At 40.4% G+C, this 12,006-nt stretch overlaps 1 protein-coding gene across 2 annotated transcripts in view; it reads left to right on the top strand.

Moving 5' to 3' along the window:
• Nucleotides 1-12,006, top strand: part of CTNND2 (catenin delta 2) — a gene marked incomplete at its 5' end in the record, with an annotated part of 948,683 nt that overhangs the window by 651,872 nt on the left and 284,805 nt on the right. The window lies entirely within an intron of this gene.

Genomic DNA, 12,006 nt, shown 5'->3' on the forward strand with positions numbered 1-12,006 from the left:
GGTTAACTTAGACCTTTGATGTAAGATTTTTTTTTTTAACCTTAAATCGTTGTGTAACATTGCTGGTCTGGGTAGTCACTGAGTTGTTTTATGTTGTATCGTCCTAGTACTTTAACTTCAGGTTGACTTTCAGAACGGAAAATTGTGAGCCAGTTCATTTGCAGATATAGCTACAAAATCCATCCGATTCCCTGCTTTTTCCTTTTTTTCATTTACCAATACTAGTTGTAGGTTGGAAAGACCAAAGGCTGCTGGAGGTCCTCACACATTCTATATCTGCTTCAGGGCCAGTAGAACTTACAGGTCGAGCCTATATTTGTCCTTCAGGTGTCCCACTCCACAGCTGGAGGAACAAATGGACCTTGGTTTATTCAGCAGGATTCTGAGGGCTGTTTAGTGTCTGAGACAGAGGCCAAATAAAAATGCTGAGTGACTCTGTCATAGGGAGAGTTAACTGCCTTTTCAGCTGGTGGATTTTATAACTGGGTATCTGTCGGTCTCCCTTGCCAGCCACCCAGGAGGACACTGGGTCACTTGCCAAAGCCTAAGCATTGAGTCAGCATGCACAAATAACAGATGAAGTAGTCTATCAGCAAGCTCTGGAGGAAGGAACCCCCCAAATACAAAAAGGCTCAAGTCTCACCTCCTTGTCTAACTTCAGGGCAAAACCAAGAGAAGGCATGGATCCATGAAAGGCCAGGACCTTGTTTCTAATGCTTACTGGATCATTTGCCTCCATGTTTAGAGCCTTAATTTTTATTTTTTTATTAGAGTAAAGGAAACCACCCTAAATCCCTCCTGGGCCAAGGTGAAGTGCAAGTACATACATGCACACACATGACTGTGGCTCTGTATCGTACTGAAAACGTCACAGCCCTGCCTGCATCAGCCTGCACTTGGAGCCAGACTCGTTCCTCCAAGATGTGTGTGCCAACGACAGTGAAAATCTTCAGCATCCTGCTCCTGGGCTAGTTGTAATTATGTCAGAATTAATTTAATAATAATAATAATAATTTAATAATAAACTTTATACTGATTAATTCTCTACCCACTGACTCATCGAGCCCACTTCCCAGTAACACTAAATTTAATGTTACTTCCTGAATGACCGCCAGGAACATCATAATCTTTACTTGTTACCTTGCTCTTTTTTTCAGATTATCGACTGTCCTTTTTGTATATATTAAAAATCCAAATTACATGATATTTTAAAATAGTTTTAGATTAAAAAATTAGTTGTGTGGTCTTCTCACTGGGTTTTCACTTGAGATCTTGTGTTTTTTAAGCCCCCCCTTTTAGATTGTAAGTTAGAGCCTTTAGAAGAAGTAAGACTTTAAAAATGTGTCGTACTTTATACAGTATAGTGGTCATTTGTTACTTAATAGCTCTATGGGCCAGACCTTCCAGAGAGGTCTAACCACCGGGCAGGACCATTTTGTCCTTTAACCTCTCTGCACGAGTGAGTGATTGTCTGTGTAACACATTTGTACACCTGCTCTATTCCTCCTTCTCATTCTCATCTTCTGTTCCTCACTCCTAGCGACACACTTCAGGCGGTAAATATTAGACATGCACACATCACTGCAGAAAGGGCCCTCTCTGCTTGAAATGAAACAGCCCGATGCAGCCAAGTGCCATAGAGAGAAGTGCAGGTGAGGAGGAGGAGTTAGGTCACATCTGCATTATCTCCATTTTAGGACAATTTCCAAGTGGCTTAAAGAGCGTGTGTTTTTTATTCTTTTATGAGACCGTTGGTCTGGTGTGGCCACATGAGGAGACAGAGAAGATTCCGTATTATTCTCACAGATCTGAGGACAAGAGGTCTGCACACCACACAGGGCCACGTGGAGACATCAGAGCGCTCAAAGAAGGCAGGAGGGTAGCACACAGGCCCCAGCCTTGAATAGGGTTTCCGTGGGAAAGGCAAGGCAGGACAGAGAGAACAGCTTAGGACCAGCTGCTGGAAATAATCACAGTGGGCTCTCAACTAGAGGGATGCTCCCTAGTGGCCTGGCCTCTGGCCCTGGGATGATTAAGGCAGAGAAATACTGCCTTAATATTAACATCCTGGGGTGCACAGGCCAGACAGAGGTGTGGCTCTGGGTTAGTTAGTTCGCTGCATCCTTGGCTACCCTAAGAATAGGGAGCCCATGGGCTTCCCTGGTGGTGCAGTGGTTGAGAATCTGCCTGCCAATGCAGGGGACACTGGTTCGTGCCCCGGTCTGGGAGGATCCCGCATGCTGCGGAGCGGCTGTTCCCGTGAGCCATGGCTGCTGAGCCTGCGCGTCCGGAGCCTGTGCTCCGCAACGGGAGAGGACACAACAGTGAGAGGCCTGCATACCACAAAAAAAAAAAAAAAAGGAATTGGGAGCCCCAAGAAGGGGCCATCTCTCCTCACCAGAAAGGTTTTCTTAAGATGTCGAAACGTAGCATACAGGAAGTTAAAAATATATGCAATACAGTGAGTTTAGCCCTTTAAAAATGTTAGTGAGAAGGCTAGGAGATGAACTCCACTCCAGACCCCCCACAGTCTTTTAATTTTTTTTAAAAAAAATTTATTTATTTATTTTTGGCTGTGTTGGGTCTTTGTTGCTGCATGTGGGCTTTCTCTAGTTGCGGCGAGCAGGGGCTACTCTTCGTTATGGTGCGTGGGCTTCTCATTGCGGTGGCTTCTCTTGTCGTGGAGCCCAGTCTCTAGGCTTGCGGGCTCAGTAGTTGTGGCTCACGGGCTCTGGAGCGCAGGCTCAGTAGTTGTGGTGCACGGGCTTCATTGCTCCGCAGCATGTGGGATCTTCCCAGACCAGGGCTCGAACCCGTGTCCCCTGCATTGGCAGGTGGATTCGTAACCACCGCGCCACCAGGGAAGTCCCCACCCACAGTCTTGATACAGGTGAGGCAGGTCCATTAGTGCCGTCTTCTGGGTTTTTAACAACAGGCTGATGGTCTCAAAATGGTCCTCTCAGACCTTTTATTCCTGTCTGGTGGGAAAGAATTTAACAACATCAAGGCACTGTTTGGATACATTGCATCCAGTTGCACCTTAAGAACAATGTGACAAAAGCTGTTCCTATAGGCTGTAGTTACCTGTTGCATTTTAACAAACCACCACAAAATTGAGTGGCTTAAAACAACAATGTATCATAACCTCTTGGTTCTGTCCACTGAACAAAAAAAAAAAAGCACAACCTGAAAGTTGAGAGTTATGTTTTATTTGGCAGACATTCTTAGGACTTCAAGCCTGGGAGACAGCATCTCAGATAATTCTGAGAAAACTGTGGTGGGATTGGAGGGGTGGGTCGGGTAGACCAGGATACACAGGAGTTTTTGCAGCAAAACCAGGTAGTGAGAACAAAAGATCATTGTCAGCAAAAGAAAATGAGATATTTCAAGTTAAGGAATTTAGTGTTTTTCTATGTATAGAAAGATGCAGAGTCTGACCTCACTGAAATCATTCCTTTGATATGCACTTCAGCTCTCTGAGTCTGGTATCCTGTGTTTTCTCATCCTGAATTTCCTCAAGCTGCACTGTCCGGGGTGGTGGGGGGTGGCTGCAGTCTCTTGACTGCTAGATGGCAGGCATTTCTTATTTCCATCCTGAGTTCCCTCAGCGCTCACCCTTGTGGTTGGCTGCAGTCACTGATGGCTGCGACATCCTTTGTTTACTGACGTGGCAGGCAGCATTCTTGGTCTACAGGTCTCTGGGTAGACTGGGCTTAGCTGCAAGTTCTCCTGTGTATCTTCCTGAGGAGTTCTTGAGAGGCTGGTGGGACTCCGGTTATCTAATGGCCTCACAGAGGGCTGGATGTTGTAGGGGTGGGAAAATAATTCTCCCTCTGCCCTTCTGAGTTATTGGCTGAAACTCCTCCACACTGGTGATAGAAGATTAACAAGAGAAAAAGAAACAAGTTTATTAACATGTATACTTCATATATACGTGGAAGATCCCCAGGAAAAATGGGTGGCTCCCCAAGATGGCCCAAGCCACCATTTAAGTAAACATCTTCAGCTGAAGACAGAAAAGATGTTGGGGGTAGGATTGGTGGGGGGAATGGCCAGTTATGGGAGGGTACCAGGAAAAGCATGGTAAATAAGGGTAAGGCTTGTTATGCAGATTTTAAGTTTCTGCCTTCTCCATTGATAAGTTTCTTGTAATTTAGTGTCATCTTACTCTTCCTGGTACAGAGGGGAAGACACCCTTACAAACGGAGATTTCTTTTATAAATGTAAATGTTTGTTACAAAAGAGTGGCTTCTACTCTGTTTTCAGAGCATCTTCTGTATCTGTCATTTGTCCAAAATATTCAGCTCAAAATAATCCTTATGCCAAAACAGCCTGTTCGGGGGTAGCCCACTCTGCTACCCTTTGGCCTCCGAGGTGGTGCCCTCTCAAACAGGCAGTTGATTCTGGATGCCAGCTGGAAGCTCAGCTGGGGCGCTTGACCAGAACACCTACGTCATGTGACTTGGGCTCTCAGCATGGTGGCTGGAATCCAAGAGGGAGTCTCTAAGAGCGAACATCCCAAGAGACCAAGATGGAAGCCATAAGGCTTCTTATGACCTGACCTCAGAGCCATACTCTGTTAATGCAGGCAAGTCACTTAGCCCAGCCCTAGTCATGAGGGGGGCAGAGGGGAGACCACAACACTCCACCTCTTGAGGTGAAAAGTAGGTGTGAGGACAGGACAGGGAAAGAGCTGGTGGCTTCTTTAACTTCCCGCAGCACCAAATACAGCCGTCATTTGAGATCTGACGTAGAGAATTCCTATTTTCTCTTTCAGTCTTTATATAAATGTATGTGAGTGTGTATATATGTGTATGTCTAGATACTTGTATACATCACACACACACGTACACAACACACACACACACACACACACGGAGAGAGAGAGAGAGAGATGTAGATTTTAAGAAATTGTCTCATGAGATTGTGGTTATCTGGTCTGAAATTTGTAGGACAGACCAGTAGGCTAGAAATCAGGCAGGAGTTAATGTTGCATTTCTGAAACAGAATTACTTCTGGAAGTGTGTTTTTACTCTTATGGACTTTCAGTTGATTGGATGAGGCCCACTCGTGTTAGTGAGGGTGTTGTGGCCTGGGGGAGAATCTTCCTGAGTTCTTTTGGCTGGTCTGATCATTAAATTGGTACAGACAGATTAACAGGAGAAAAAAAAAATATTTGGATGTACAGAGGTCTTATAGATATGGAACCCAAGAAGTGGCCAAAGCAGGAAGCTTTTATAATTTTTAGACAAAGAGACAGTAAATTTGTGAAGAGCTGACAAGACAAAGAAGTTTGGGCTTGGGCAGTAAATTAGTGAAGAAGTAACAAGGTTTGTTTATACAGGCTTCTCAGCCCCAAATTCCTTATCTCTGGTGATGCCAATGTCTCTCTACCTCCTGCTGCAGGGAGGGGGGAGTTATTTCCTGCACTCAGGGAGACAGAAGGGAGGGTCAGGGTGTCCTTCCGGCACTGGCTGTTTCTTAAGTAATTTTAATTCAAAATAATCCATATGTCACTTTGGCATATTTGGGGGCAGCTTGCCCTGAGCCCCAATAGTTTCCGCCTCTGAAAGGTCCCTGGAAGTTTCACATATGAAAAGCTGAGCTGGTACATTGCCCCATTATGTCATTGAATCCCTTTCCTAGTCTTGAGAGTAGGTCAGTTCAGTTCATTTCAGGAGGCAGTGACAGAGTTCGGCTACATTACCCGAGCAATCAGGTGTTGAACAAGAGGCATATCTAAGGAAACAGAACAAAGGTTAATGATTTGGAGCCGACTTTGCTCCAGTTTCTGAGCCCATGGGGCAGCTAGTCAAGAGTCAAGAGATTTCTAGATGTCAGGGTCAAAGCATCTTTTGCAGTTTGAAATGTCCCTGATGATGGCATCAGGTGTTCAGGCAGACTTTTTTTTGTTTTTTTACATCTTTATTGGAGTATAATTTCTTTACAATGGTGTGTTAGTTTCTGCTTTATAACAAAGTGAATCAGTTATACATATACATAGGTTCCCATATCTCTTCCCTCTTGTGTCTCCCTCCCTCCCACCCTTCAGGCAAGCTTTTGAGTGGCTCACACAGCAACAGACACAAAGAAGAGCATGGAAACATAAACTGTGGTGGCAGTTTTTCTGAAGATTAAATTAAGTCATCTAGCTTCGGTTTGGAGGGCTTCTGGAAAAGGGCAGTTGTAGTTCTCGATGATTCCAAGTTAAAAGCATGGGAGCGAAAATTGGAAATGTTAGCTTGGAGAGTTGTAGCCAAATATGTAGGAAACGAGAAGAATTCGGGATCCAGTCCAGCTTACAAGTAGGAAACAAAATCTCAAAGACATTTAATAGAACTAGAATCTGATAGCCACAAGTGTATAGTATTATTTCTATAGAAACATAATTTTCTTCTATAAAATCACCTCCATTTTTACCAAAGATACCGAAGTGAAGACTAATTTGTTTGCAAAATAAGTCTAGATAAACTTGGCCTGGTTATTTACAGAAGTGCAGCATGAATAACTCTTGATCATATAGGCTCTTTTAAATTTGCTTTGCTGGAACCTTTTATAAAGAATCTCCAGACTGAACTTTCAATAAGCTCTTAAAGCTAAGAAGTCAGTCGAAATATTTGCCATCAGACTTTGCTAGCAATACCTATAAATTTGAATGAATTCCTTTCTTCTTGAGGTTTCTAAAATACCCTGAGGTTCCTGGGCCTGCCAACAAGTGACCTCCCTTATTCACCTAGTAAGGCTGCTGGGAACCCTATAAACAAGGTACCAGGCCGATTTTCCAAGGGGCTTTATTGGTTTCATAAAGTCAGTCTTAGCTTCTGAAAGCTGTCTGGTCATATCTGAGCCTATGTATGTCTCTCTCAAATATGACACTCTGGTTAAAGCCTTGATAATATAACCAGTTTCCAATTGTGTTGTGTTATAAGGAGAACAGATTTTTATTGAATTTATGTAAATAAATATATTTTCAAGAAAATAAGAATGCTCACTGAGAGTTTCTCAATTCTGGAGGGATCGGATAGGGAGAAAAAGATAAATGTTTCTATTCTACTTACAAAGGTATAATTTACCAAATTTCTCCAAGTCATAGTTAGCTTAAGAGAAAAGAGCAGGAAGTTTCTTTAAATCTGGGGAAACAAAACAAAACAAAACAAAATCAGCAGTTTCAAATTTGAAAAAAAAAACATTAAAAATTATAATCATCCTCATCAGTTCATTCGCTCCCATGTAATTAATTCTTTTGCTGCTTGTTTTGTTAGAAAGTTTTGAAGCCATAAGGTTTTTCTTTTTTTTTTTCAATTAGGGTTTGTAAATGTTTACCCAGTTCAGTGTTTTGACTTAAAGGTTATCAGAAACTTGTATTCTAGAGTACTTCTTAGATTCCTTCTCATGAATTTCTCTGAAGATAAAACACATTTGCAAGAAGCTTTTGTAAAAGCATCTGAGCAAAACAATAATGGTAAATGATAAATTTTCATTTTTAAAGATCTGATTCTCTAATGATGGAACTGACAAGGCAATTTGGTTATTTCTGTGACATACAACATTTAAGATAATGACTACAATTATGAATAACATTATACCACGACATATACAAATTTTAGGAATTTCATAAAATTTCTAGAACATTTATGTTACTAACATTTACCCATACAATATAACCTAAGACCGCTTATCATCACTTATTTGACAATGCTTCCCATGTAATTTAACATTCCAAATAAGCCTAATTAGTTTAATATCTCTCTTTTATAAGGAGGTAAAACAAATCTTTTGAGGGTTCCAGGGGCCCTCTGGAAAACCCCAGAGTTATTTCCAGGTCAGTAAGACTTACTTAGAATTTGATTTGGGGAAGTTTGTCCAAAATGTCGAAAGGTTTTAAAACACTTGGTCAAATAGGATCGTAGGTCACTGTGAAACAGTGCTTAGTTATGCATTAACCAAAGTAGCGAAGACATCCTAGGCAAATTCAGAAGGTTAAATAGTTGTAAAAAGTCTTAGCTCTTTTAACATTGAAGAGACTTGGTTTACTAAACTAATCAAAAGCCTGATGAAGACAGCAAACACAGGATATTGTTTTGATAAAACATAGAATCTTTGTTTTTGTTTTGTTTTGTTTATAGGCAGATTACTCTAAAAGGTAAAGAAAACCTTTATAATTGCTTACCAGGAGCAGACCAATAGTCCAAGTAAACTTTGTTCTTTCAGCAGATGAAAACAATTAAATACCACGTTTACATAAGTACACTAATGATATTAAAGCTTGTTTTTAAAACCTTTATAACAAATGCATTTAATCTTATCCAGCTTGATCACATATAAAAATCCTTTCCCAAGATTCCTTTTCAATAAAACGTCTATAACTTTCTGTGTTCATATTAGTTTGTCCCTTGTTCTTTCTCCTGTTCTTAAAATAACCAGCTTTAATACTCTCTTTTTTCTCAAGAAAATGCATCTCCATACCTCATACCTTTTCTTATCCCCAAATACATTTTATTTTCTTTGCATACAGAATTGCTTCCCTTATTATTTCTAGGAGCTTTAATCACATATATTAGAATTTTTAACCCTTAGAAACCTTTAATTTCTAGTGATAACTATAAAGTAAGCAATTATGAACTGTCTTTTACATTAACATTCTGTGGGTTAGCAAATATATAAATGCTCTTTATAATTTCTAGAAACATGTCCTTTCTCACAGAAAATTTCTCAGTGTGTCATAAAACATGCTTACTTATAGATCCAGATATGTTTATTTCTTTTGTGAAAAGAAGCCAAAAGTAGATAAACTTGTGTTGAGGAATTAATGTTCGAATATTTTATCTTTTTTAGAAATGATCTAGATATCCAATGAAATTCTATCATTTACTTTAACTTAGCAAAATTCTTAACAGTGTAAGTCACCAGAGAGATTTGGGTTCCTATTTTTAAGTAAACATACCATAAAACAATTATTGTTTAAAAATTCACCTAAAAACTTTTATTCCACTTATGTCTATTTAATTTATTTGTTTTCAACAATTGGGTTTAGATTACTCTTGAACATTTCAGCATACCAAGTTACCTTTTTTTGCTGACAAATTTTGTAACGTGAACTTATTTGATTAAGAAGCTCGGGTACTATAAAAGTTGCATGTTTGCATTATATTCAATGTTAATAACTTTAAAATATGCCTGCTTTATTAAACCAACATCCTTAAACTAGCTTCAGCTTACTAAAGATTAATCTTATTAGACCAGGTGAACTTGAAAAGCATTTGGGTTGGTTTCTTTTATATTTTAATTCATATAAGCACTTCTTTATTTTTAAGTCAATTAAGTAGAGCTCTTTTACAAAATAATTTTGGCAATACCGTCTGAAGGTAGAAAAACACCATACCTGTAATGTACATATATAGACATGCAGACAGTCACAGAGTTCTCTTAACTTCCATTTTAAAATTTTAGCCATGAGTCAGGTACAATACAAAACTCACCAGTTTGTAACTAACAGTTGGACTAAATTCAGTTTACTCACTGAGATGGCTAAAGTCTTTTATTATTTGTGGAGAAGACTTTTAAGATTTGTGTTTGCCCTTGACAAGCAGTCTTAAGGAGGCTGTGATTTAGAATTTGAGCAAGAGGGCACTTTAGCAGTTTGTGTTTAAAAAGGCTTTTTTCCCTTTTTTTTTTCCTTTCATTATCAGGTGATTGTGTGCTGTGTTTACATTTTAAATACATGGTAAGATTTACACCTTCAAGAGACAGAGGAAGAAAATATGTTTTCTTCTAGGGATGTTAGAGCATATTTATCTACTATCAGAAGTCTCAGAGGAATTACTTTTTTTTTTTTCTTTTGAGTAGAGGACAATTTTGTTCCCAATATCTTGATCTTTTACAATATCTACTGGCATTTTGAGAGGAACAGGCAGGGTTTGAGGATTGGTAAAGATAGGTGGGCGCTGACTTGCATTTCTGGTTTTGTGGAGATGTGCAAGACAAAGACAGTTGCTTCTCTTAGCCTTTGAATCCTGGCTTCCAGCTGATCCATTTTCTGATTATTTGTAGGAGGGCCTAGGGGAATTGCTGAGGATATCAGGATGGATTTCAAGAAGGGGAATTTACATTGGGTTTTTTTGTTTTGTTTTGTTTTGTCTTGTTTTGTTTTAAACCTGATTTCTGGGACTTCCCTGGCAGTTCAATGGTTAAGACTTCGCCTTCCAAATGCAGGGGGTATGGGTTCGATCCCTGCTCAGGGAGCTAAGATCCCACACGCCTCAGGGCCAAAAAACCAAAACATAAAACAGAAGCAATATTATAACAAATTCAATAACGACTTTAAAAGTGGTCCATATAAAAAAAATCTTAAAAAAAAACCCCCTAATTTCTCTTCTTTCATCTTGTTAGGGCATCCCTAAGGTTATCCCTTATATACTATATATATATGTATAATATATATATATTTTTTAACCCACTTTTTAATTTGGTTTTAGGTGAAAGCTCTCTCTATTTTTTCTTTTTAAATATAGCCTATTCTGGGACTTCCCTGGTAGCACAGTGGTTAAGAATCTGCCTGCCAGTGCAGGGGGCACGGGTTCGAGCCCTGGTCTGGGAAGATCCCAAGTGCCGTGGAGCAACTAAGCCCGTACGCCACAACTACTGAGCCTTGCTCTAGAGCCCACAAGCCACAACTACTGAGCCCGTGAGCCACAATTACTGAAGTCCGTGTGCCTAGAGCCCGTGCTCCACAACAGGAGAAGCCACCGCAATGAGAAGCCCGCGCACCGCAACGAAGAGTAACCCCCACTCGCCGCAACTAGAGAAAACCTGCATGCAGCAACGAAGACCCAACACAGCCAAAAATAAATAAAATAAGTAAATTTATTAATATATATATATATATGTGTGTGTGTGTGTATATATATATATATATATATATATATATATATATGGCCCATTCCTAGGATCCATCTTCTGGCCATTGTTGAGTAGGATCTTATAGTAATCTCAAATAGTGACTCAAACCAATAAGCCTTTTTATGGCTTAACTGAAGATCCACGAGGTGTCCCACAAGAGTAAGCAGTCCTCAAAAGATCCAGAAAGTTCACTCTCAGAGTTAGTCTAAGAAAGTAAAAGCCCTTCATTGTTACAGATGATAAGAATGGTATAGTGAAAATGGTATTTCCAGTTTCTCAAGGAACAGGAGATGCCTCCAGATATAAACCCGCTAATCTGTGACACCTGGCAGAGCTACTGGAATGGGATTTTTCCAGCATTAACAAAGCAATGGGGGGTTGAGACAACAAAGGCCCTTTATGGCTTGGAACCCCTTATGACAGACTCCCCTGAGAGCTGTCACAGCTAGACGAAGTGCTGCTTGTGACTTTATGTCTCAGAACCTTAGTCTCTTTGGCCAGCAAAGTGCACCCTGCTAAGCGCACCCTCCAGATGGTTATAAAGCCAAGCTCTCAGGACATAGAACAAGATGAAAGGAAAAAAAATCTCATCTGGTTTTTTACGTAGGGAACCCACCACAAAGTTGGTCTAAATGGACACCTGTCTAGTGAGAACCACTAACTCGCCAGCCTATGAGGCTGGCTGGAACAGCAGATTTACAGGGACTTTTCTTGCTGTTCAGCCCTGTGGTTCTTCCTTCTTATTACAAATGACATAAAAGACAAAGAAAAACAGTGAGCATCTTTGGGAGGAAAAGGTTCAATGCCAGAGTGGTTATGTCTAAGAAACTAGTTCCCCGAATATTTTCTCTTGCTAATATAAGTTCAGAAAGAGGGGGAAACGATTCTTACCACTTTCCCTTACACTGGGCCCTGCAGGCAGAGATCTGGTAAGAAGTCTTACCTTCTGCAGGCCTTTGTCAGATGTCCCAGGATTTCTAAGCTGCATCAGACTCACGGGAAAATAGGGTCCAGCCAGTATCCTGCTGATTATGCCAGCTGTCGGGGAGGGGGAAGTTAGCCCCGCCCTTCTCAGTTCTTTTGACTGGTCTAATAATTAAATTGCCG

This window comes from Mesoplodon mirus, assembly GCF_964341445.2.
Source record: "Mesoplodon mirus genome assembly, chromosome: 5".
In the NCBI taxonomy this organism is placed as follows: domain Eukaryota; kingdom Metazoa; phylum Chordata; class Mammalia; order Artiodactyla; family Ziphiidae; genus Mesoplodon; species Mesoplodon mirus.